This window comes from Sinohyriopsis cumingii, chromosome 18 (assembly GCF_028554795.1).
Source record: "Sinohyriopsis cumingii isolate HCF-2022 chromosome 18, ASM2855479v2, whole genome shotgun sequence".
In the NCBI taxonomy this organism is placed as follows: domain Eukaryota; kingdom Metazoa; phylum Mollusca; class Bivalvia; order Unionida; family Unionidae; genus Sinohyriopsis; species Sinohyriopsis cumingii.
Genome location: NC_142978.1, coordinates 52,409,636 through 52,431,460, shown reverse-complemented (window position 1 = coordinate 52,431,460; position 21,825 = coordinate 52,409,636). Strand labels below are relative to the sequence as shown.

Below are 21,825 nucleotides of genomic sequence, written 5' to 3'. Positions count from 1 at the left end.
CCCGATCTGCTGGTGCATTAAGCAAGGTTAGATCTGAGTCTATCCAGTCTGCAGTTGAATCCGACTTATACATCAACATAAATAAAAATCAGTATATGCAGCACTGCCTTTGAATTAATATCCCAAGCTCAGAATGTTTGGCCTACAACATACCAAAGTTAAGAATCCTTGGCTTATAACACACCAAAGCTTAGAATGTTTGGCCTATAAGACACCAAAGCTTAGAATGTTTGGCCTACAACATACCAAAGTTTAGAATGTTTGGCCTACAACATACCAAAGTTAAGAATGCTTGGCTTATAACACACCAAAGTTTAGAATGCTTGGCCTACAACAACATTTAGGATGCTTGGCGTACAACACACCAAAGTTTAGAATGTTTGGCCTATAAGACACCAAAGTTTAGAATGCTTGGCCTACAACACACCAAAGTTTAGAATGCTTGGCCTACACCATTCCAAAGTTAAGAATGCTTGGCCTATATCACACACCAAAGTTTATAATGCTTGGCCTACAACATACCAAAGTTTAGAATGCTTGGCCTACAACACACCAAAGTTTAGAATGCTTGGCCTATAAGACACCAAAGTTTAGAATGCTTGGCCTACAACATATCAAAGTTAAGAATGCTTGGTCTATAAGACACCAAAGTTTAGAATGCTTGGCCTACAACATACCAAAGTTAAGAATGCTTGGCCTACAACATACCAAAGTTAAGAATGCTTGGCTTATAACACACCAAAGTTTAGAATGCTCGGCCTACAACACACCAACATTTAGGATGCTTGGCGTACAACACACCAAAGTTAAGTTAAGAATGCTTGGCCTATAACACACCAAAGTTTAGAATGCTTGGCCTACAACAGGCCAAAGTTAAGAATGCTTGTCCTACAACACAACAAAGCTTAGAATGTTTGGCCTACAGCATACCAAAGTTAAGAATGTTTGGCCTATAACACACCAAAGTTTAGAAAACTTGGCCTACAACATACCAAAGTTAAGAATGCTTGGTCTACAACAGGCCAAAGTTTAGAACGCTTGGCCTACAACACACCAACATTTAGGATGCTTGGCCTACAACACACCAAATGTTAGGATGCTTGGCCTACAACAAACCAAAGTTAAGAATGCTTGGCCTATGACACACCAAAGTTAAGAATGCCTGGTGTACAACAAGCCAAAGTTTAGAATGATTGGCCTATAATAACACCAAAGTTACGAATGCTTGGTCTACAACACCCAAAGTTTAGAATGCTTGGCCTACAACACACCAAATTTTAAAATGATTGGCCTACAACAGGCCAAAATTCAGAATGCTTGGCCTACAACAGGCCAAAGTTCAGAATGCTTTTCCTACAAGATCAGAATATTTGGCCTACAACAAAAGTTCAGGAAGCCTGACCTAAAACAGACAATATAAATAATTTTGCAGAACATAAATATTCTGTCATGATCTATTTTACAATAATATATAAGTTCTTTGACAAACTAAATTCAGTGCAAAGCTAAAAAATGTCAAGTACATTACATGTCACTGTGACCAACTACTGACATGAGTGTTGTACTCATCAAGTCACACCAGGAGTTGTCTGACTAGACCCTGCAGACCAAAGCGCAAAATAAATTGCTGTTAAGTGCTAAACTAACTCAAGGTCAGATGGAAAGATGTTGTTGTTGTAGGGTTTAACACCATTTTTCAGCACACGATAGGCTATACATGGCGGCCAGTATTAATGGTGGAGGAAGAACCTGGGAAATCCCCGGAAAGAACCACTGACCCACGAGAAGCTACTGGCAAGCTTTCTCACATACCCACATTGGCCGAATCCGAGACTCGAACCTACGCAGACAGAGGTGAGATGGCAGTGATCCGTAACTGAGAGCGCTTTAGACCACTCAGCCACTCGGGGCCCCAGATTGAAAGATGAATAAAAAGACAAGTATAACATGTTCACTTTCCACATTCAAAGCAGGACATAAAATCTTGACTATAATGATTCCATATCCATGGTTTTTTCCTTACCACGTTTCTGGCAGGACATAAAATATTAGCCACAATAATTTCATATCCAGGGTTTGGTTTTTAGCTCTAATGATCATAAACCAAAGAAATTATTGGATGTTATGTTGTCAGTCATCTGTCATCTGATGTCTGTTCATTTGTGATATCAAGTTTGTTCTTGCTACTCCTCCTAAAGTACCCAGAGGAAATGAAAATAGTGCCAATCCAATTTCCAATATGGCCACCATGGCAGCCATCCTAAAAATCTTGCTATCTCAAATCCTTCCTAAATGAATGGTAAAATCTACTTGTGGTTTTTGTTAAAAGACATTTTATGATGCTTAGATGGTCCTAAATTAACTCAATAACCCCTGGAGGTATTTGTCATTTTCGCCTCGAATGTGAGTAGGAAACACATTTTGGGAGCTATTTCTGAATACATCCTAATACATTGACTTCCAAGAGACTTCCCTATAACCTAATGCCTAGTTGTGTTTGAAACATTGTTTTTCATTGGCTATTTTACCTGTGCATTAGCAGAAGGGTAAAAGTTGGAGTTCTTGTTTTGTTTTTTTTAGCTTAACAGACCCATCATTTTCATATTGAGACCACTCTTTATTCCAAATTCCCATCTTATCCTACTTTTTGCAAAGGTTCATCTGTCTGTTTGCAGTTCATACTAGTCTGCCTTAGATCTGAAGCCAAAAAGTATAAAATCCAGACAAAATCAGATTCCAACCATGGGCGAAGTTTGGGTGGAAAAAATCGGGTCCAAAAAGTTAGGTTTTTCCCTCTGTAGTGCAGCTAGTATGTGTGTGATTTAGATTTTTAACATAGCTTTAACAATTTTCCAATCATATCACAGTCGTAGTGCAGCTAGAATGTCCAGATTATTTGGCATCACTGTAGAACTACATCTGTCTATCTTTCTATAACACAGCCCACTTTAGTGTATCGTACATGATCTTGGCGTTAGCAAGCTCAGCAGTAGGCTACTACCTCCTGACACGTAAACGTGGTACCAGGGATTAATGAGTTAAAAGGGTGCTAATTTGACATCCAATATGGACACTACAGCAGCTATGCTGAAATACTTGTTATCACTACTCCTTCTAAATGGATGGTGGTATCAATATTGGAAAGACTTCTCATGAGAATCTAGTTGTCCTAAATGAAAATGGTGTCAGTCTGACATCCTGTATGGCCACCACAACAGACATATTGAAATTTTGTTATCACTACTCCTTCTGAAAGGATGTCTTATCAAAATGGGGATTATCCCAAAAATCTTTTAATGTCTAGCAAGTGGTAAAAATAAAAATGGTGCTGATCTGACTTCAAATATGGCCACCAAAGCAGCCATCTTGAAAATCTTGTCATCACTATTCCTCCAGAATGGATGGTGGTCTCAGCATGCAGTTTCCACATAAAAAGACTTCTTATTAGTTTAAGTGGTTGTGAATAAAAATGATATCACTCTAACATCAAGTATGGCTGCCATTGCAGCCATTTTAAAAACCTTGTTATCGCAACTCGGTCTGAAATGAAGTCATATTGACTTGGGGTCTTCTTCACTAGAAGACTTTAAATGACATCCAGTTGATCTCACCATGGCAGCAATTTTGAAAGTCTTGTTATTGCTACTTCTGAATGAAAAGTCAAATATTATGATCTCTACGCCTTCCCAATGGATGACTATAGATGAGTTTCAGCAACAGACTTCTTATGAAACCTAGTTTGTCCTAAAAGAAAATGGTACCAGTCATACATACAAGATGGATACCATGATGACTGTCTCAATATATCTACTCCCCTTGATGGATGATCACTATGACATGGGGTTTTCACCATAAGACTCCTAATGATGTCCACTTTGTCCTAAATTAAAATTATACAAAGCTAACATCCAATATGTCCACCCCAGCAGTTAATTTAAATATCTTGTTATTGCTGAAGAATATTAGATATGGTTCAATACATGACAATTAAAATTAAGAAATGGTTTTATCTCAGATTCATGGAATTTTCTTTGCAGTCCCTTCATGGGACTCGTGTTTGGTTCTGTGGTGCTTATAATGCCATTTGTAGCACATAATATAGTAGCAGTATATTTGGTAGGGAAAGAACCATGAACACAAGGGAAACTACTGGCAAGCTTTCTCATATACCATACTGGTTGAGCTGAGACTTGAACTTGTGCAAAAACACACCACTTGGTCAGCTACGGACAGTATGAAGTTTTGTGAATTTATCCTTTCCTGTCCTGGCAGGACACAATTTTATTACAATAAAATTATGGTAAAGGTTAAATTGGATCAAAAAAAGAAATTATAAACAAAATATACATCAGACAAAATCTTGATATAATTGGCATGAAGCTTGGGGGTGGGAGTACAGAGGATTACAGAGAGAATTCTTGAATTCAGAAAACACAGATTACTACTTTATGCTGGGATCAACAGATGGTAACTTAATCACTAATTAAAACACATGAAAATGATTCAATTATATTGTAATGGTTATTTTCAAAATGCTCATGTAATTTGATGAAAACCATACAAAGTGTTTTACCCCTGCATAAGTGCAAGTCAGCTAAACTGTCTTTGAATATTTACTGCTGCAATGATGTAATCATTTAAACTGTCTTTGTATATTTACCTTCCAATGATGTAATGATGTACAGTCATTTAAACTGTCTTTGAATATTTACCTTCCAATGATGTAATCATGTACAGTCATTTAAATTGTCTTTGAATATTTACCTTCCAATGATGTAATCATGTACAGTCATTTAAATTGTCTTTGAATATTTACCTTCCAACGGTGTAATCATGTTCAGTCATTTAAACTATCTTTGTATATTTATCTTCCAATGATGTAATCATGTACGGTCATTTAAATTGTCTTTGAATATTTACCTTCCAATGATGTAATCATGTACAGTCATTTAAATTGTCTTTGAATATTTACCTTCCAATGATGTAATCATGTACAGTCATTTAAACTGTCTTTGTATATTTACCTTCCAATGATGTAATCATGTACAGTCATTTAAACTGTCTTTGAATATTTACCTTCCAATGATGTAATCATGTACAGTCATTTAAACTGTCTTTGAATATTTACCTTCCAGTGATGTAATCATGTACAGTCATTTAAACTGTCTTTGAATATTTACATTCCAGTGATGTAATCATGTACAGCAACTTAAACTGTCTTTGAATATTTACCTTCCAACGATGTAATCATGTACAGTCATTTAAATTGTCTTTGAATGTTTACCTTCCAATGATGTAATCATGTACAGTCATTTAAATTGTCTTTGTATATTTACCTTCCAATGATGTAATCATGTACAGTCATTTAAATTGTCTTTGAATGTTTACCTTCCAATGATGTAATCATGTACAGTCATTTAAACTGTCTTTGAATATTTACTTTCCAATGATGTAATCATGTACAGTCATTTAAATTGTCTTTGAATATTTACCTTCCAATGATGTAATCATGTACAGTCATTTAAATTGTCTTTGAATATTTACCTTCCAATGATGTAATCATGCACAGTCATTTAAACTGTCTTTGAATATTTACCTTCCAATGATGTAATCATGTACAGTCATTTAAATTGTCTTTGAATATTTACCTTCCAATGATGTAATCATGTACAGTCATTTAAATTGTCTTTGAATATTTACCTTCCAACGATGTAATCATGTACAGTCATTTAAACTATCTTTGTATATTTATCTTCCAATGATGTAATCATGTGGTCATTTAAACTGTCTTTGAATATTTATCTTCCAATGATGAAATCATGTACAGTCATTTAAATTGTCTTTGTACATTTACCTTCCAATGATGAAATCATGTGGTCATTTAAACTGTCTTTGTATATTTACCACTCCAATGATGTAATTATGTTGTTGTTGTTAAAGGGTTTTATGCCATTTTTCAGCACACTATAGGCTATACATGGTGGCCAGTATTAATGGTGGAGGACGAACCCGGGAAAACCCCTGGAAAGAACCACCGACCCACGAGAAGCTACTGGCAAGCTTTCTCACATACCCACATTGGCCGAATCAAAGACACAAACCCACACAGACAGAGCTGAGATGGCAGTGATCCATAATGGAGAGCACTTTAGACCACTCTGCCACTTGGGGCCCCTGTAATTATGTACAGTCATGTAAACTGTCTTTGAATATTCACCACTCTAATGATGTAATCATGTACAGTTATTAAACTAAGTCTTAACATATTTATTTATGAAAAGTTCATCTGCAATTATAAATGCATATTATTACAAGGTATAGAGGAATATAAGGTATATAGAATTAAATGATATATGGCAATTTTTCTGTTCTAATTTTTCCACAAGCTAAACATTGTAAAGGTTGGTAATGTTGGTAAGATTAATATTTGTAAGAAGGATCAAAATTGAAAATGAAGAAATTTCGATAGGCATATTTAAATAATGAAGAAAAATGATCAATTCAATAATTAAACAAATTAAATAAACTTTCATAACTTTTGAATTTACCTCTGTCAGTGGATAGCAAAACTTGAAAATCCTATAAAACTCAAAAAGTTGTCCCACAGTGGAATTGCCACTAGAACTCTGGAACAGACTCTTATCAAGTAATCCTCTCTGAATTTTGATTGGAAACAGACGTAAATTCAGACCACTCAATGTCCTTTTAAACAAAGAGACTGCACTCACAGTAGCATCAAATTTTCATATAATATCCTGAATAGGCAAGCTGTGTTACAAACTGCTGTATGACAAGTGAACAATGAGACTGATCCAGCAGGCTGCTATCAAATAACCAGTCTAATAACCAGTCTCAAGGTTTTCTACATCCAAACTTTTGGTGCTACAGATGGAAATCTAAAAGCTGTATAAGAATCTATAAGATCAACAGTTGTTTCAGCTGTATTCCATTCCATGCAACTGCAAACAGTCCTAAGCAAATACTAAAATTTCCCCCACATCTAAGATTCAATCTCTACTCCAAATTCTTTGTCTCCACTCTAATGATAAACTATTTCAACTGCATGCCAGCAAGCAAGCTAGACTGTATAGTGAATCAGGCCCCTACCTAGTTATTTGAGATATGACTGGTTTTTCCTGTACCATGCAAGGTATTCCTAATGACCCTCTAACAAGTTACTGACTGACTGACCCACCAGTGGGATGCTGAAGAGGGGTAATTGTAACCACTTGTAGCTGGAGATGTAAGCATGTAGGAGGGATGAATGGACCCTGGATAAATTCAGCTGACAGGGAGGAAGGTAGGGAGGGATATAGTAGGATAGAGATGACTGCCTGGCTATATCCTTAATTCATTGAAATCAATTACAGAACTACCAGTCCTATAACTTAGATAATGATTATTCCCCTAATCAATGATTTCCACCCACTGTCCTATTCAACAATGGAAATAACCTGCATCTTAAATGGATCCATCTATTTCACCAGCACTTGTGTGGTTGAAAGTCTGCAGACCTTTTATACTCAAATATGTCAAATCCGATGTAGACCCAAATCTGCAGACACCCAATTTTGCCACATGATCTGTGTCTATGTAGTTTGTTAGAATTAATCAGAAAAACAAATACAGACCCAGATCTACAGTCACATAACTTGCTAGGATATCTGTGTATATGCAGTTTGTAAGGATTAATGAGTAAAACAAACACAGACTCAGATACACAGTCACATAACTTCCTGGCATATCTGTGTCTATGCAGTTAGTTAGGATTAATCAGTAAAAGAAACAAAGACATTGACCTACGGTTACACAACTTGCTGGGATACCTGTGTATATGCAGTTTGTTAGAATTAATCAGTAAAACAAACAACAAAGACCCTGATCTGCAGTCGTATAATTTGCTGGCAGATCTGGGTCTAAACATTTTGTAACAATTAATCAATAGAACAAACAGCACAGACCTTAATCTGCCATTGCATTATACAGAACAGGATCCAAATTAATCATCATCAAATCAGAACCTCTTTCCCTGGGCCAATGCATTCAATACTCTAATGTAAATAACACCAAACATACAAAAGGAACAAGAAATGAAAACCAAAGGAATCCAATTAGTAGGCATTGGTACTGGTACACTTCTATTCATTCAGGAAATTAAAGTGCAAAATTGAATGTACAAATAAACAGCCACTTGTAACTTAAAACATTTAAGCGAAAACTGGGGAACTTAACTAAGGTGTAATGAATAACTGTATGAGTGGACCATTGGATGACTGTATGAGTGGACCAATGGATGATGACTGTACGAGTGGACCAATGGATGATGACCATATGAGTGGACCAATGCATATTTGTGAGTGGACTAATGGATGACTGTATGCAGGGACTAATGGATGATGTCTGTCATCATATAATATGGCCACACATTGGCATATACCCCAATTTGTCATCACATTACATGGACATACACCAGGGTCTATGCTGATTTGTCTTCACATAACATGGACACACATCAGTGTCTATATTTGTCAAAATATTACATATTGGAGTATATTTGTGCATCTGAATATATTGGAGTGGATCGAATTCATTCCTTTATACATGTTTATTTTTAAGTAAATATCATTTTTTATCTTTCTGCAAATCAATTGATCCATCCTGTCACATTTATCTTAACAAGAGATACCTCTTTTTAAGGCCTACACATATCGCCAAAAGTAATGCCTTATATCATTCTACATTCTAACATCATCTTAACAGACAGCATTTTTTAAGCTATCCCATGTTGCCAAAAGTAATGCTTGATGTGATGTAACGTTCTGACATCATCACAACAGATAATTTTTCTAACTTTTTTCATGGGTGGGCAAAACTTGATTGGGGGGGGCAAAACTTGACGGGCTTGTTAATTTTTGTATATAGGCTACAGCAATTTTACAACACATGCAAATATCGAGGGTGGATTCCCCCTGCCCCCCCTCCCCGATGATGTCCCTGTATTGTGGTGTAACATTCTGACATCATCAGAACAGATACTTTTTTTAAGCCTTCTCATGTTACCAAAAGTAATGCCTAGTGATGTAACAAACCCACATCATAACAACAGACTGCTCTTCTTTTAGCTCTATACTTGCTGCAAAAAGAAGTGCTGAAGCTGATGTACAGTCTGATGTCATCAAATAAGTGTGCAACCAAAGGCTGAGTGAGACACTTGCATGTTGTAGTACTTACATCAACAGAACGAAATCAATGTTTCTTTGGCATTATTTGTCATCTTAGGACCAAACCAATCCCTTGAGAAATAGCATCTCTTTCAAATCCAAAATACCATGTTTCAATGCTGCAATATTTGTTTTGCATATTTCCCTTTCAGTTACATGCTAAGGGATTATTTAAAATTGCAGCACTAGAAACAGGTATTTCTTTATGGAAAATGCTCTTTTAAAGTCACTATTGCTTAATTTCAACCAAACAGATCATAATAATGCACTGTTAAGATATTATTCAGCATGATTCCCATATCTGTTTTTATACTGTGTTAAACCTGGGTACATGACACTGAACCAGTTTGGGTCCAATATTTTCTAACTGGGTATCTACAATATATCTATATATGGGAAGATTTACAACTCTGAACCCCCTGGGACAGGTGTCAGCAGTAAAGGTATGTCAATAAAATTCCTTGACTGTAATATAAATTTAATTTTTACAGGTGGACCCCATCGCATAAGAGTGCCACGCTAACTTGGTTACTGTATGTCACAACTAAATTGAAATAATCACATCTGATTTAATCAGCTTTCACCAGAACAGCAAAGATCCTTATGTACATGAGAATAATGCACCAAGAGATTGGCCTACACTGTTTGCAGCTGCAATGACATTAGAAATGATGAAATGAAGTATAGTTTATCTATTCATGCAAAAGTTGGAACCAACAGTAAAATGCATGGAGAAAGATCTACCATTACATAATGTGTCAGCATATCTAGGTTAATGTATAGTGCCAGATCTTCCACTACACAATGTGCTAGCACATCTAGGTTAATGTGTAAAGCCAGATCTGCCATTACATAATGTGCCTGCATATCTAGGTTAATGTATAGTGCCAGATCTTCCATTACACAATGCCAGATCTTCCATTACACAATGTGCCAGCACATCTAGGTTAATGTGTAAAGCCAGATCTGCCATTACATAATGTGCCTGCATATCTAGGTTAATGTGTAAAGCCAGATCTGCCATTACATAATGTGTCAGCATATCTAGGTTAATGTGTAAAGCCAGATCTGCCATTACATAATGTGTCAGCATATCTAGGTTAATACACTGAGCCAGATCTGTCATTACATAATGTGCCTGCATATCTAGGTTATTACATATGGCCGAGTGGTCTAAAGCACTCTCCGTTACGGATCACTGCCATCTCACCTCTGTCTGTGTCAGTTCGAGTCTCGGGCTCAGCCAATGTAGGTATGTGAGAAAGCTTGCCAGTAGCTTCTCGTGGGTCGGTGGTTCTTTCTGGGGTTTTCCTGGGTTCTTCCTCCACCATTAATACTGGCCGCCATGTATAGCCTATCGTGTGCTGAAAAATGGCATTAAGCCCTACAACAACAACAACAACAACAACATACAGCCAGATCTGCCATTACATAATGTGCCTGCATATCTAGGTTATTACACAGAGCCAGATCTGCCATTACATAATGTGCCAGCATAACTAAGTTAATACATAGAACCAGATTTGCTATTACATAATGTGTCAGCATATCTAGGTTATTACATAGAGCCATATCTGTCATTACATAATGTGTCAGCATATCTAGGTTATTACATAGAGCCATTTCTGCCATTACATAATGATCAAGCAGATCTGGGTTAATTCAGTAAAACAAGTACATAGATCCTGATCTGCTGGTGCATTATGCAATGGCAGATAAGGGTCTACATCATTTGTTATTACTAATGAGTGGAACAAATAACAGCTCTTGACTATTAGTACACTTTGAACCTGCTCCCAAGTTTAATAGTCTGTTTTCACAGTGTCATTTACTTTGACCATTAGGAATACTAAAGTTATTGTATTATAATAACAATTTTTATCCTTCCAGTAAGTGACCCTGACCTTTGAGCTGCTGACACCAAAACAATAGGATTCTTCCTGATTCCAAGTGCAAGCTCTCCACAAAGTTTAGCAAGAATTTTGAACCTTTAGTGTGGAGAGTTTCCAATCCTGGCAAATGGAGCTAATTCCTCAAGTATACTGGTACATATATACAGACTGGGAAACTGTTTATGGCACTGTCAGTGGAACTTGATTGTGACCTGATGAATTATAACAGTATGAAATTCCCAAAAATTATATTTTAAGACAGAATGTGCAGATCAAGGTTAAATACTGTACATGGAATTTCAAACATTTGTGTAGTCTACAGTGGAACAGAGAGAAACTGAAGCAAAGAAACCCAAGCTTGTATAGTGTGTTGCTTTTCTCTCTTTTAAAATAAACCCATGATGACCTGATTCTATACCTAGCATTTTAACAAGAATTATTCATTATAGTGTATATCCTAATTATACCAATGGTGTCTATCTATGACATTCTACAGTGTATAACCTAATTATACCAATGGGGTATATCTATGACATTCTAAAGTGTATAAATGGTGTCTATGACATTCTATAGTGTATAACCTAATTATACCAATGATGTCTGTCTATGACATTCTATAGTGTATAACTCAATTATACCAATGGTGTCTATGACATTCTATAGTGCATAACCTAATTATACCAATGATGTCTATGACATTCTATAGTGTATACCCAATTATACCAATGGTGTCTATCTATGCCATTCTATAGTGTATAACCTAATTATACCAGTGGTGTCTGTCTATGACATTCAGTAGTGTATAACCCAATTATACCAATGGTGTCTATCTATGACATTCTATAGTGTGTAACCCAATTATACCAATGGTGTCTATCTATGACATTCTATAGTGTATAACTCAATTATACCAATGGTGTCTATGACATTCTATAGTGTATAACCCAATTATACCAATGGTGTCTATGACATTCTATAGTGTGTAACCCAATTATACAAATGGTGTCTATGACATTCTATAGTGTGTAACCCAATTATACCAATGGTGTCTATGACATTCTATAGTGTGTAACCCAATTATACCAATGGTGTCTATGACATTCTATAGTGTGTAACCCAATTATACCAATGGTGTCTATCTATGACATTCTATAGTGTATAACTCAATTATACCAATGGTGTCTATGACATTCTATAGTGTATAACCCAATTATACCAATGGTGTCTATGACATTCTATAGTGTGTAACCCAATTATACCAATGGTGTCTATGACATTCTATAGTGTGTAACCCAATTATACCAATGGTGTCTATGACATTCTATAGTGTGTAACCCAATTATACCAATGGTGTCTATGACATTCTATAGTGTGTAACCCAATTATACCAATGGTGTCTATGACATTCTATAGTGTGTAACCCAATTATACCAATGGTGTCTATGACATTCTATAGTGTGTAACCCAATTATACCAATGGTGTCTATGACATTCTACAGATATTGCTTCATCTCCATGGGAAATGAAGACATTGTGCATTAAGCCTTGATTTGGTTTCATTTGTTTCATTCTTCACAAAATAAAAGGTATATTCTTTTCAAGTTTCCCCCATTAATCTGAATAGATATGGCCAGAAGAACATCAAACTGAATCTCCTTCACTTACCAGTCATCTGTGAAAACCATATCTTTTATACCAGAAGAATTATTTCTCATTTTTTATATTTATTCAGCATTCAATAAATTTTAACATTTTTGCTTCAAAGGGGGAATGAAGGGAAAAAAATACTAAGTGCTAATCAATGTCCTGTGTGGTTCTTATCAGAAAACATCAATCACGTACATCAGAGGATGAAACTGGTAAATGGACCTATTGGCAGTTGGCATCTGTCAATCAACTTTTAGGGGTCAAATAATTACCTTTTGTGGTTAATTAATGGCCTTCTGGGGCCAACTAGAACCACAATGGCTCTGTGGTTAGCATGCTGGATTTGCAACAAGAAGGGTTTGGGTTCAAATCCTGTCCAGACCAGGCTATGTCAGCTGCCATGGCATGGCTTTTGGGCAAGTCACTTTATTCCAATTGATTCTACATTATACATCATGTGATTTTGATTGATTTCTAAAGGTCATTATATTTCCTCTTTCTTTTCTAACTTTGATGCCTTATGCACGAAAATCTGTCTTTTATTTCAATAAATTTGAAGTGTTCAGAGTCGTATCACTTTATCGTTTCTTTGTTAAATGTTGCAACTGCACTTTTCCTACATGTTTCATTAGTAAGTTTCATGCATGTAGACTATTAAAAAGTAGGTGAGAGCCTCCAGGGATATAGTTACATCTGTATTTTAAATGAGCTATCAATGTGAAATAAAGAATTATTGTTATTATTAATATTATTTTTTGATAAATAGTAATCAATCAATCAATCAATCAATCAGAAGTTATTTGCCTTGATACAAGAATTTTGAGGAATTTTTGTCTTGCACACTCAGAATGGCATACTCCAAGCACCATGCAAAGCTGCTAGAACATGACATTGTGACCTACTTGTATGTACTGTGAATAGTACCTACCATGACCAAAACACAACCCAAAAAAAGTCATGACTAACTTCTTGATCATCAGGTCGAGTCTAGTACTCTATGTTTTTTGTGTATTAAAGTGTTAACAAATAAAAACTGCAATTAGTTCTGAGACAGGCAGTAAAATGAACTGAATCTTATCAAGAGCTCTGAAAAAATATAGTTGTAACTTTTAATTACTGATACGTATAACATGTTTGAAGGTATTCCAAAACCTGGGGATAGAAAATTATCCTTAGAAATAAACTGTCATGCTTAATAAACATTAGTATAAATGTGGAATAATAAAACCTATTGATTATTTTAATCTGTATTATATAACCCTTACTATCTCAATCAATCAATGTTCATTTCCCCCCATCAGGAATCAAAAGCCTGCAAATTAGAAACTCAATACAAATTGCATCTGCCTATAACAGGATGGAAAACAATACTGGCTCTGTGCAATTATTGTAATCATTTTTCTGCATTTGGTACGTCTATTGGACTGAAAATTTTATATTAGCATCTCCTAAAATATAAACCATAATTGATAAAAACAAACAGTGTGTGAGTGTGAATGGTGATGATGATTACCACCAATAAAGATGCTTTCTCTTTCCCCTGAAATCTGACATAATGGTATGATTGTTCATCTAGCCTGAAACAACTCATCATCCGACTGTTGGATTAGTGATTTGTTTCTATATCAGAGTTGCTACTTAAAGGCCAAGACCAGCTGCAAGCAACACAGACCCATATTTTGCATCACATAATGTGCCTGCAGATCTGGGTATATTGGAGTTATCTGTAGAATAAATATGGACCCTAATCTGCCAGCACATTATACAATGGTAGATCAGTGTCAATTTTGTTGGAAGTTGGATTCAAATTGTAACCGAGTATGAACCATATTTACTTTTTAGGTTTTACCATTATTACCTGTGTAACTTATCGTTTAAGCTTGGCCACCAATTGACATGCTTGTAAGGAAGGAGCCAACTGTTTATATTGACATGTGACAATATTATGGGTTGGCCATTGAAATGAAAATCTATCTGCAGAAAAGTTTTGTAACCCAAATTACCAACAGGCAAGGAACAACACTTCCACCATTTCCATATTAAGTCAAACAACCATGGTTGATATTAGTGACGTACAAATATTTTTCAACATCTATTTTTGGTGTTAAAACTATTTTATTTTTTGAAACCCTCTTTATTTAGTGAGTTACAAAAACATTTTACAATTGAAAATACAGTGCCTCAATTAATGAACTCAAACAATTACAGCATTGTTCCTCGTTGTTAGAGAATGTATAGTTGTACGCTATTAGATAAAGCTATTGGACAATGTTAAATTGTAAATGAACAGATAAAATTGTATATAAATGGATACAGCTATTGGAGAATGTTAAATTGCACATCAACAGCTGCAATATAACAGGACCAGTGCAATTGTGACAAGACTTCTGGCACCAAAGCATACTAGGGTTCTTTTCCAAAAGTGAACATTAGCTACCCACACCAATGTGTACAAATCATCGGATCCACTCATATTTTATCACTGCATAGCCTGTAATTTGTGTTTATTTCTTTAGCATAGAAACAACTGTAGGTAACAAGTATTTATTATAAATGTCAGCGGACTTTCCAATGGAAATTTTGTTGTTGTTGTTGTTGTTATAGGGTTTAACGCCATTTTTCAGCACACAATAGGCTATACATGGCAGCCAGTATTAATGGTGGAGGAAGAACCCGGGAAAAACCCCAGAAAGAACCACCAACCCACGAGAAACTACTGGCAAGCTTTCTCACATACCCACATTGGCCGAATCCAAGACTCGAACCTACACAGACAGAGGTGAGACAGCAGTGATCCGTAAAGAGCGCTTTAGACCACTTGGCCACTCGGGGCCCCGAAATTTTTTGTAAATTCGGATATGGATACAAAGCCAATGAAAAGAAAAAATGTGTTGTACTTTAACAACTACAGGCACACACACATAAGAAATCTTTTAGTTCTGAGATTCAAGTGGTGATCCTATAAAAGCCATACTTGTAAATTCAAATTCTTATTTTTGTGTAACAAAAGATTGCGTATTTTCATAATAAAGACCATGAAGAAGGTCTTATCTACAGAAGTATCGTTATTCAATTTGTGGCATTTATGAAGTAAACAAAACTGGTAAACAAAAAGAAAGTCAAATCACAGTATTTTATGCAAGATTTAATTATTTGAAAAGAAATCATTTATAAATTTTTATCATTAGGCAAGAAATGTGTCTGAGGCATGGATGACCAACCACACGGCATGAAAACACACCTACATGCAAAACTTATGCAAGATGTTATGGACAAATAAAGGGAGATACATATATAATCACTTATGAGTGCATGTGATGATTTGGATTTTGAATGTAGCTTTAAGAAAAATTCAGTCATATCCCTACAATATCTGCAGTGTGCAGTTTATAGTGAAGTCTAGTAATGGGGCATCATGCCACAGACATGTAGCATGATGTTCCACCCAGTCACATTATCCTGACACCAGGCCGACCAGTCCTAACACTAACCTCTTAATGCTGAGCGCCAAGCGAGGCAGCTGTTATTACCATTTTTGTAAGTCTTTGGTATGACTCTGCCGGGGATCGAATCCACAACCTCCTGCATCCGAAGCAGAAGCTCAACCCACTAGGCCACCAGAGTTGTCTACAAGTGACCAGCCTAATACTCATACATTATTCTAACAGTGCCAGTGACCAAGTGACCAACTTGACAATTGTATATTATTCTAATACAGTAGTACTAATGAGAGTGACCAACCAAACACTTGTACATTATTCCAATGGTGCTAGAATAACCAAGTAAATGCAAGAATGTCTGAAGTGGCCAACCAAACAATTGTACATTATTCTATCAGAGCTAACAGTTCTTTTATTCAAACACTGCAAATATCAACATCAGCTTCACTTCATGCATCATTATCATCAGCATAAAAAGTGGGAATCTACATGTACCAGTCTGTAGAATGAAATCTAAATGCCATGCGGCTCCTCAGAGAGATGAAATTATTGATAGCCAGGAAATTGGGCAAGATGATAATTGAATTCAAAATGAAACTCTTACTGGAAGATTGTTGACATTTTTGGCTGAGGCACAAAACACAGTTAAAATGCTCATTAGACCCTTAAACTGGAAAATGGGCACATTTGGAAATAATTCACTAATGATTTACAGGAAATACAGTACATGACAATTAGGGAATGAACAGAGTACCATATAAACTACACTAAAAGTCCTGATAAACTACAATAAAAGTCCATATAAACTACAATAAAAGTCCATTTAAACTATATTAAAATTCTGTCATTTTAAAATATGCAAATTTCACATCTTTCCAACTGGTAGATGTCATTTTTATTTTAATAACTTAAGCATTAGTGAAAGCAATAACTGCCTATACCTGTGACATACAATATGAAACTTAAAAAATTTAATTCTTTTTTTTGGAACCACACATGAAAGAGGTAAAGTAAAAACATCCAATTAGAAGATTCTAGCATTGATGCAAGCCTTACCAGAATATTTTGTCATTTTTCAATACTTGGCTTTTGCTACCAAAACAAGCCTATCAATAATAATCCAGAAATCTGGATCATTCCATTTAAATATTTGTATTACAATGATATTTCTGTCAAAACAAGCCCAAGGCACTCACACACTGTTACACAACCCTGCAGCCAAAAGTACATGAGAAGCTATCTAAATGTAAAACTCAAAGGGAAATGAACTATTTGTGATAATTTAAATACATGTAATGTGTAGACTTAATTTACCAATGTTTGCCTTCAGCAAAGGGATAAGTTTTCAATTACTTTAACACAACTGATGACTTTCCTGATGCAGAGGCTGTTGCCATATATGCAGGTTCTTTACTAGTGACAGCAATAGTGAAAGCAATAATTTTCTATACCTGTGACATTCAGTTTTTCCAGTACGAGAGAAGATGACAGTTGGAGTTGAGGTGGCTTGAAGTTTTGATTGTTTTACAAAGTTTTGACTTAAGTCTGATGCAGTCAGCTTTCATATATGAAAAAGTACACAGCAGTATCTACAAGTATGTTTGTAAAATGGTCCATTTACCTTGTCACTGTGAAAAGTGGCAAGTTATTTGATTAGGATGCACAAATCTGACAGCTTTTTAAAACTGACTCCTTGCATGTATGTTTGTTTGTATGACATTTGTATGCATAGGGTTTACTGACACATCAGCACAATCATGTCTATACAGTGCCAAGGAATGCAAAACAAATAAGAAGCCAAACAGAAAAAGGGTAAAATTCTTTACTGTTTACAAAAGTTCAAGACTTTCTGATGTCAAATTTCACCCCCACACATCAAAAAGGTTGCCTCCATTATTCACCTCTCATGACGTATACAATGGTGTGCAAAACCTATCTGAAATCCCTATGCTTTCATGGGGCCTGATGTCAAACCTATATTCTAGATCTCTATGCATGCAAGGGACCTGGTGTCAAACCTATTTTATAGCTCTATGCATGCAAGGGGCCTAGTGTCAAACCTATTCTAGATCCATAAACCTGAAACTGGCCTGGTGTCAAAGCTATTTTATATAACTATGCATGCAAGGGGCCTGGTGTCAAGCCTATTCTAGATCTCTAATCCTGCAAGGGGCCTGGCATCAGGCTTTTTCCACATCCCTAAACCTTCAAAGGGAATGGCATAAAACTTATTCCCAATCCCTAAGCCTTCAAAGGGAATGGGATAAAACTTATTCCAGATCCCTAAGCCTTCAAAGGGAATGGCATAAAACTTATTCTAGATCCCTAAGTTGACAAGAGACCTGGTGTCAAACTTATTCTAGACCCCTAAGTCTTCAAGGGGTCTGGTGTCAATTTTTTTTAAATCCCTAAAAGCCTTCATGGGGCCTGAAGTCAAACCTATTATCTATCCTTTGCACATGTAAGAGGTCTGGTATCAAAACTATTGTTGTTCACTGAGCCTGCAAGGGGCCTGGTGTCAAACCTATTCTAGATCTCAAAGCCTGCAAGGGGCCTGGTGTCAAGCTTATTCTAGATCCCTAAGCCTGTAAGTGGCCTGGTGTCAAAGCTTGTCTAGGTTCCTAAATCTGCAAGGGGGCTGGTGTCAATCCTATTATATATCCTTAAGCCTACAAGGGACCTGATGTCAAACTTATTCTAGATCTAGAAGTGTTCAAGGGGCCTGGTTTCAAACTTATTCTAGATCCAGAAGTGTTCAAGGGGCCTGGTGTCAAACCTATTCTAGATCCAGAAGTGTCAAGGGACCTGGTGTCAAACTTATTCTAGATCTAAAAGTGTCCAAGGGGCCTGGTGTCAAACTTATTCTACATCCAGAAGTGTCCAAGGGGCCTGGTGTCAAACTTATTCTAGATCCAGAAGTTTCCAAGGGCCCTGGTGTCAAACCTATTCTAGATCCAGAAGTGTCCAAGAGGCCTGGTGTCAAACTTATTCTAGATCCAGAAGTATCCAAGGGCCCTGGTGTCAAACCTATTCTAGATCCAGAAGTGTTCAAGGTGCCTGGTGTCAAAACTATTCTAGATCCAGAATCATTCAAGGGGCCTGTTGTCAAAATTATTCTAGATCCAGAAGCATTCAAGGAGTTACTTTGCATCTGCTTTATCTGAATTCAACTTCTATATTTACCATATATTCATATAATCTCACTGTTCTGTAAAACAATTCAAACAGTTGCCAAAATGAACATTATGACAACAACAAATTAGTGCACAAATGTATCAGCAATTGACTGGATGCAACTTTGTGAAGTCACAACTATTTCCAATGTATCAGTAATTAACTGGATGCAGCTTAGTGAAGTCACAACTATTTCCAATGTATCAGTAATTAACTGGATGCAACTTAGTGAAGCCACAACTATTTCCAATGTACCAGTAATGAACTGGATGCAACTTAGTGAAGTCACAACTATTTCCAATGCACCAGTAATGAACTGGATGCAACTTAGTGATGTCACAACTATTTCCAATGTACCAGTAATGAACTGGATGTGACTTAGTGAAGTCACAACTATATCATAATGACCTTTATATTCCAGACTATCAATACACAGCAAGAAGTATATACCAAGATGTTTACTTGGATAGGAATTCAGGAAATTTTTTCCCTTGGAAATTATATTGCCTACCTGATTTTTAACATGCTTGTATGTTATAAATAGGTTGATTTAATAAATTTGTTTGGTTTTGCTTCTTTCTGTTACTTAGTTTAAGACCAAAGAGTCGTAATAAATCAACGATCGACTCAGAGATAATAATGCTATAATACTGTGATTAACACTTCCTGTAATTTGTATACTTGTCCAACACTATGCTAAAGACCCAGTCAGAGTTTATACTTGTCCAACACTATGCTAAAGATGCAGTCAGAGTTTATAACTTTCATCAAACATAATGCTAAAGATGTAGTCAGAGTTTATACTTGTCCAACACTATGCTAAAGACCCAGTCAGAGTTTATACTTGTCCAACACTATGCTAAAGACCCAGTCAGAGTTTATACTTGTTCAACACTATGCTAAAGACCCAGTCAGAGTTTATAACTTTTGTCAAACATAATGCTAAAGATGTAGTCAGAGTTTATACTTGTCCAACACTATGCTAAAGACCCAGTCAGAGTTTATACTTGTCCAACACTATGCTAAAGATGCAGTCAGAGTTTATACTTGTCCAACACTATGCTAAAGACCCAGTCTGAGTTTATAACTTTCGTCAAACATAATGCTAAAGATGTAGTCAGAGTTTATACTTGTCCAATACTATGCTAAAGACCCAGTCAGAGTTTATACTTGTCTAACACTATGCTAAAGATGTAGTCAGAGTTTATACTTGTCCAATGCTATGCTAAAGATGTAGTCAGAGTTTATACTTGTCCAACACTATGCTAAAGACCCAGTCAGAGTTTATACTTGTCCAACACTATGCTAAAGATGCAGTCAGAGTTTATACTTGTCCAACACTATGCTAAAGACCCAGTCAGAGTTTATACTTGTCCAACACTATGCTAAAGACCCAGTCAGAGTTTATACTTGTCCAACACTATGCTAAAGACCCAGTCCGAGTTTATAACTTTCGTCAAACATAATGCTAAAGATGCAGTCAGAGTTTATACTTGTCCAACACTATGCTAAAGATGCAGTCAGAGTTTATACTTGTCCAACACTATGCTAAAGATGCAGTCAGAGTTTATACTTGTCCAACACTATGCTAAAGACCCAGTCAGAGTTTATACTTGTCCAACACTATGCTAAAGACCCAGTCAGAGTTTATAACTTTTGTCAAGCATAATGCTAAAGATGTAGTCAGAGTTTATACTTGTCCAACACTATGCTAAAGACCCAGTCAGAGTTTATACTTGTCCAACACTATGCTAAAGACCCAGTCAGAGTTTATAACTTTTGTCAAACATAATGCTAAAGATGTAGTCAGAGTTTATACTTGTCCAACACTATGCTAAAGACCCAGTCAGAGTTTATACTTGTCCAACACTATGCTAAAGATGCAGTCAGAGTTTATACTTGTCCAACACTATGCTAAAGACCCAGTCAGAGTTTATAACTTTTGTCAAACATAATGCTAAAGATGCAGTCAGAGTTTATACTTGTCCAACACTATGCTAAAGACCCAGTCAGAGTTTATACTTGTCCAACACTATGCTAAAGACCCAGTCAGAGTTTATACTTGTCCAACACTATGCTAAAGACCCAGTCAGAGTTTATACTTGTCTAACACTATGCTAAAGACCCAGTCAGAGTTTATACTTGTCCAACACTATGCTAAAGACCCAGTCAGAGTTTATACTTGTCTAACACTATGCTAAAGACCAAGTCAGAGTTTATATTTTTGTCAAACATAATGATAAAGATATAGTCAGAGTTAATTCTTTGGTGTCATTCAAAGAATTTGGCAAAGTCAAATCCTTTGGATAAAAATAATGAATCTGGAATAATAATATTTTCAGGAAGTTCTAAAAATATACTTCTGCATGATTTTAGGGACACAGAATAGGTATGACACCAGGCAGGCCCATTATCTACTTTTGTCATGACATAGGCCAAATGTAAATGTTA

At 36.0% G+C, this 21,825-nt stretch overlaps 1 protein-coding gene and 1 long non-coding RNA gene across 12 annotated transcripts in view; one reads left to right on the top strand and one right to left on the bottom strand.

The window, feature by feature from the left end:
• LOC149776648 (uncharacterized) overlaps positions 1-13,333 on the top strand; it is a 30,019-nt gene extending 16,686 nt beyond the window's left edge. Inside the window, exon 2 of the long non-coding RNA XR_016416084.1 lies at positions 11,112-13,333. This is a non-coding gene — a long non-coding RNA (uncharacterized LOC149776648). The remainder of the gene's footprint in view (positions 1-11,111) is intronic.
• The window catches only part of LOC149776646 (RNA-binding motif, single-stranded-interacting protein 2-like), a 437,315-nt gene that overhangs the window by 252,622 nt on the left and 162,868 nt on the right, over positions 1-21,825 (bottom strand). Inside the window, exon 1 of one of the 11 annotated variants that reach the window (XM_089941172.1) lies at positions 6,549-7,177. The exons of the other annotated variants lie outside the window; for them this stretch is intronic. The gene's annotated coding sequence lies outside the window, so the exon portion shown is untranslated. Of the gene's footprint in view, positions 1-6,548; positions 7,178-21,825 lie in introns of those variants that run through there. 11 annotated transcript variants of the gene reach the window in all.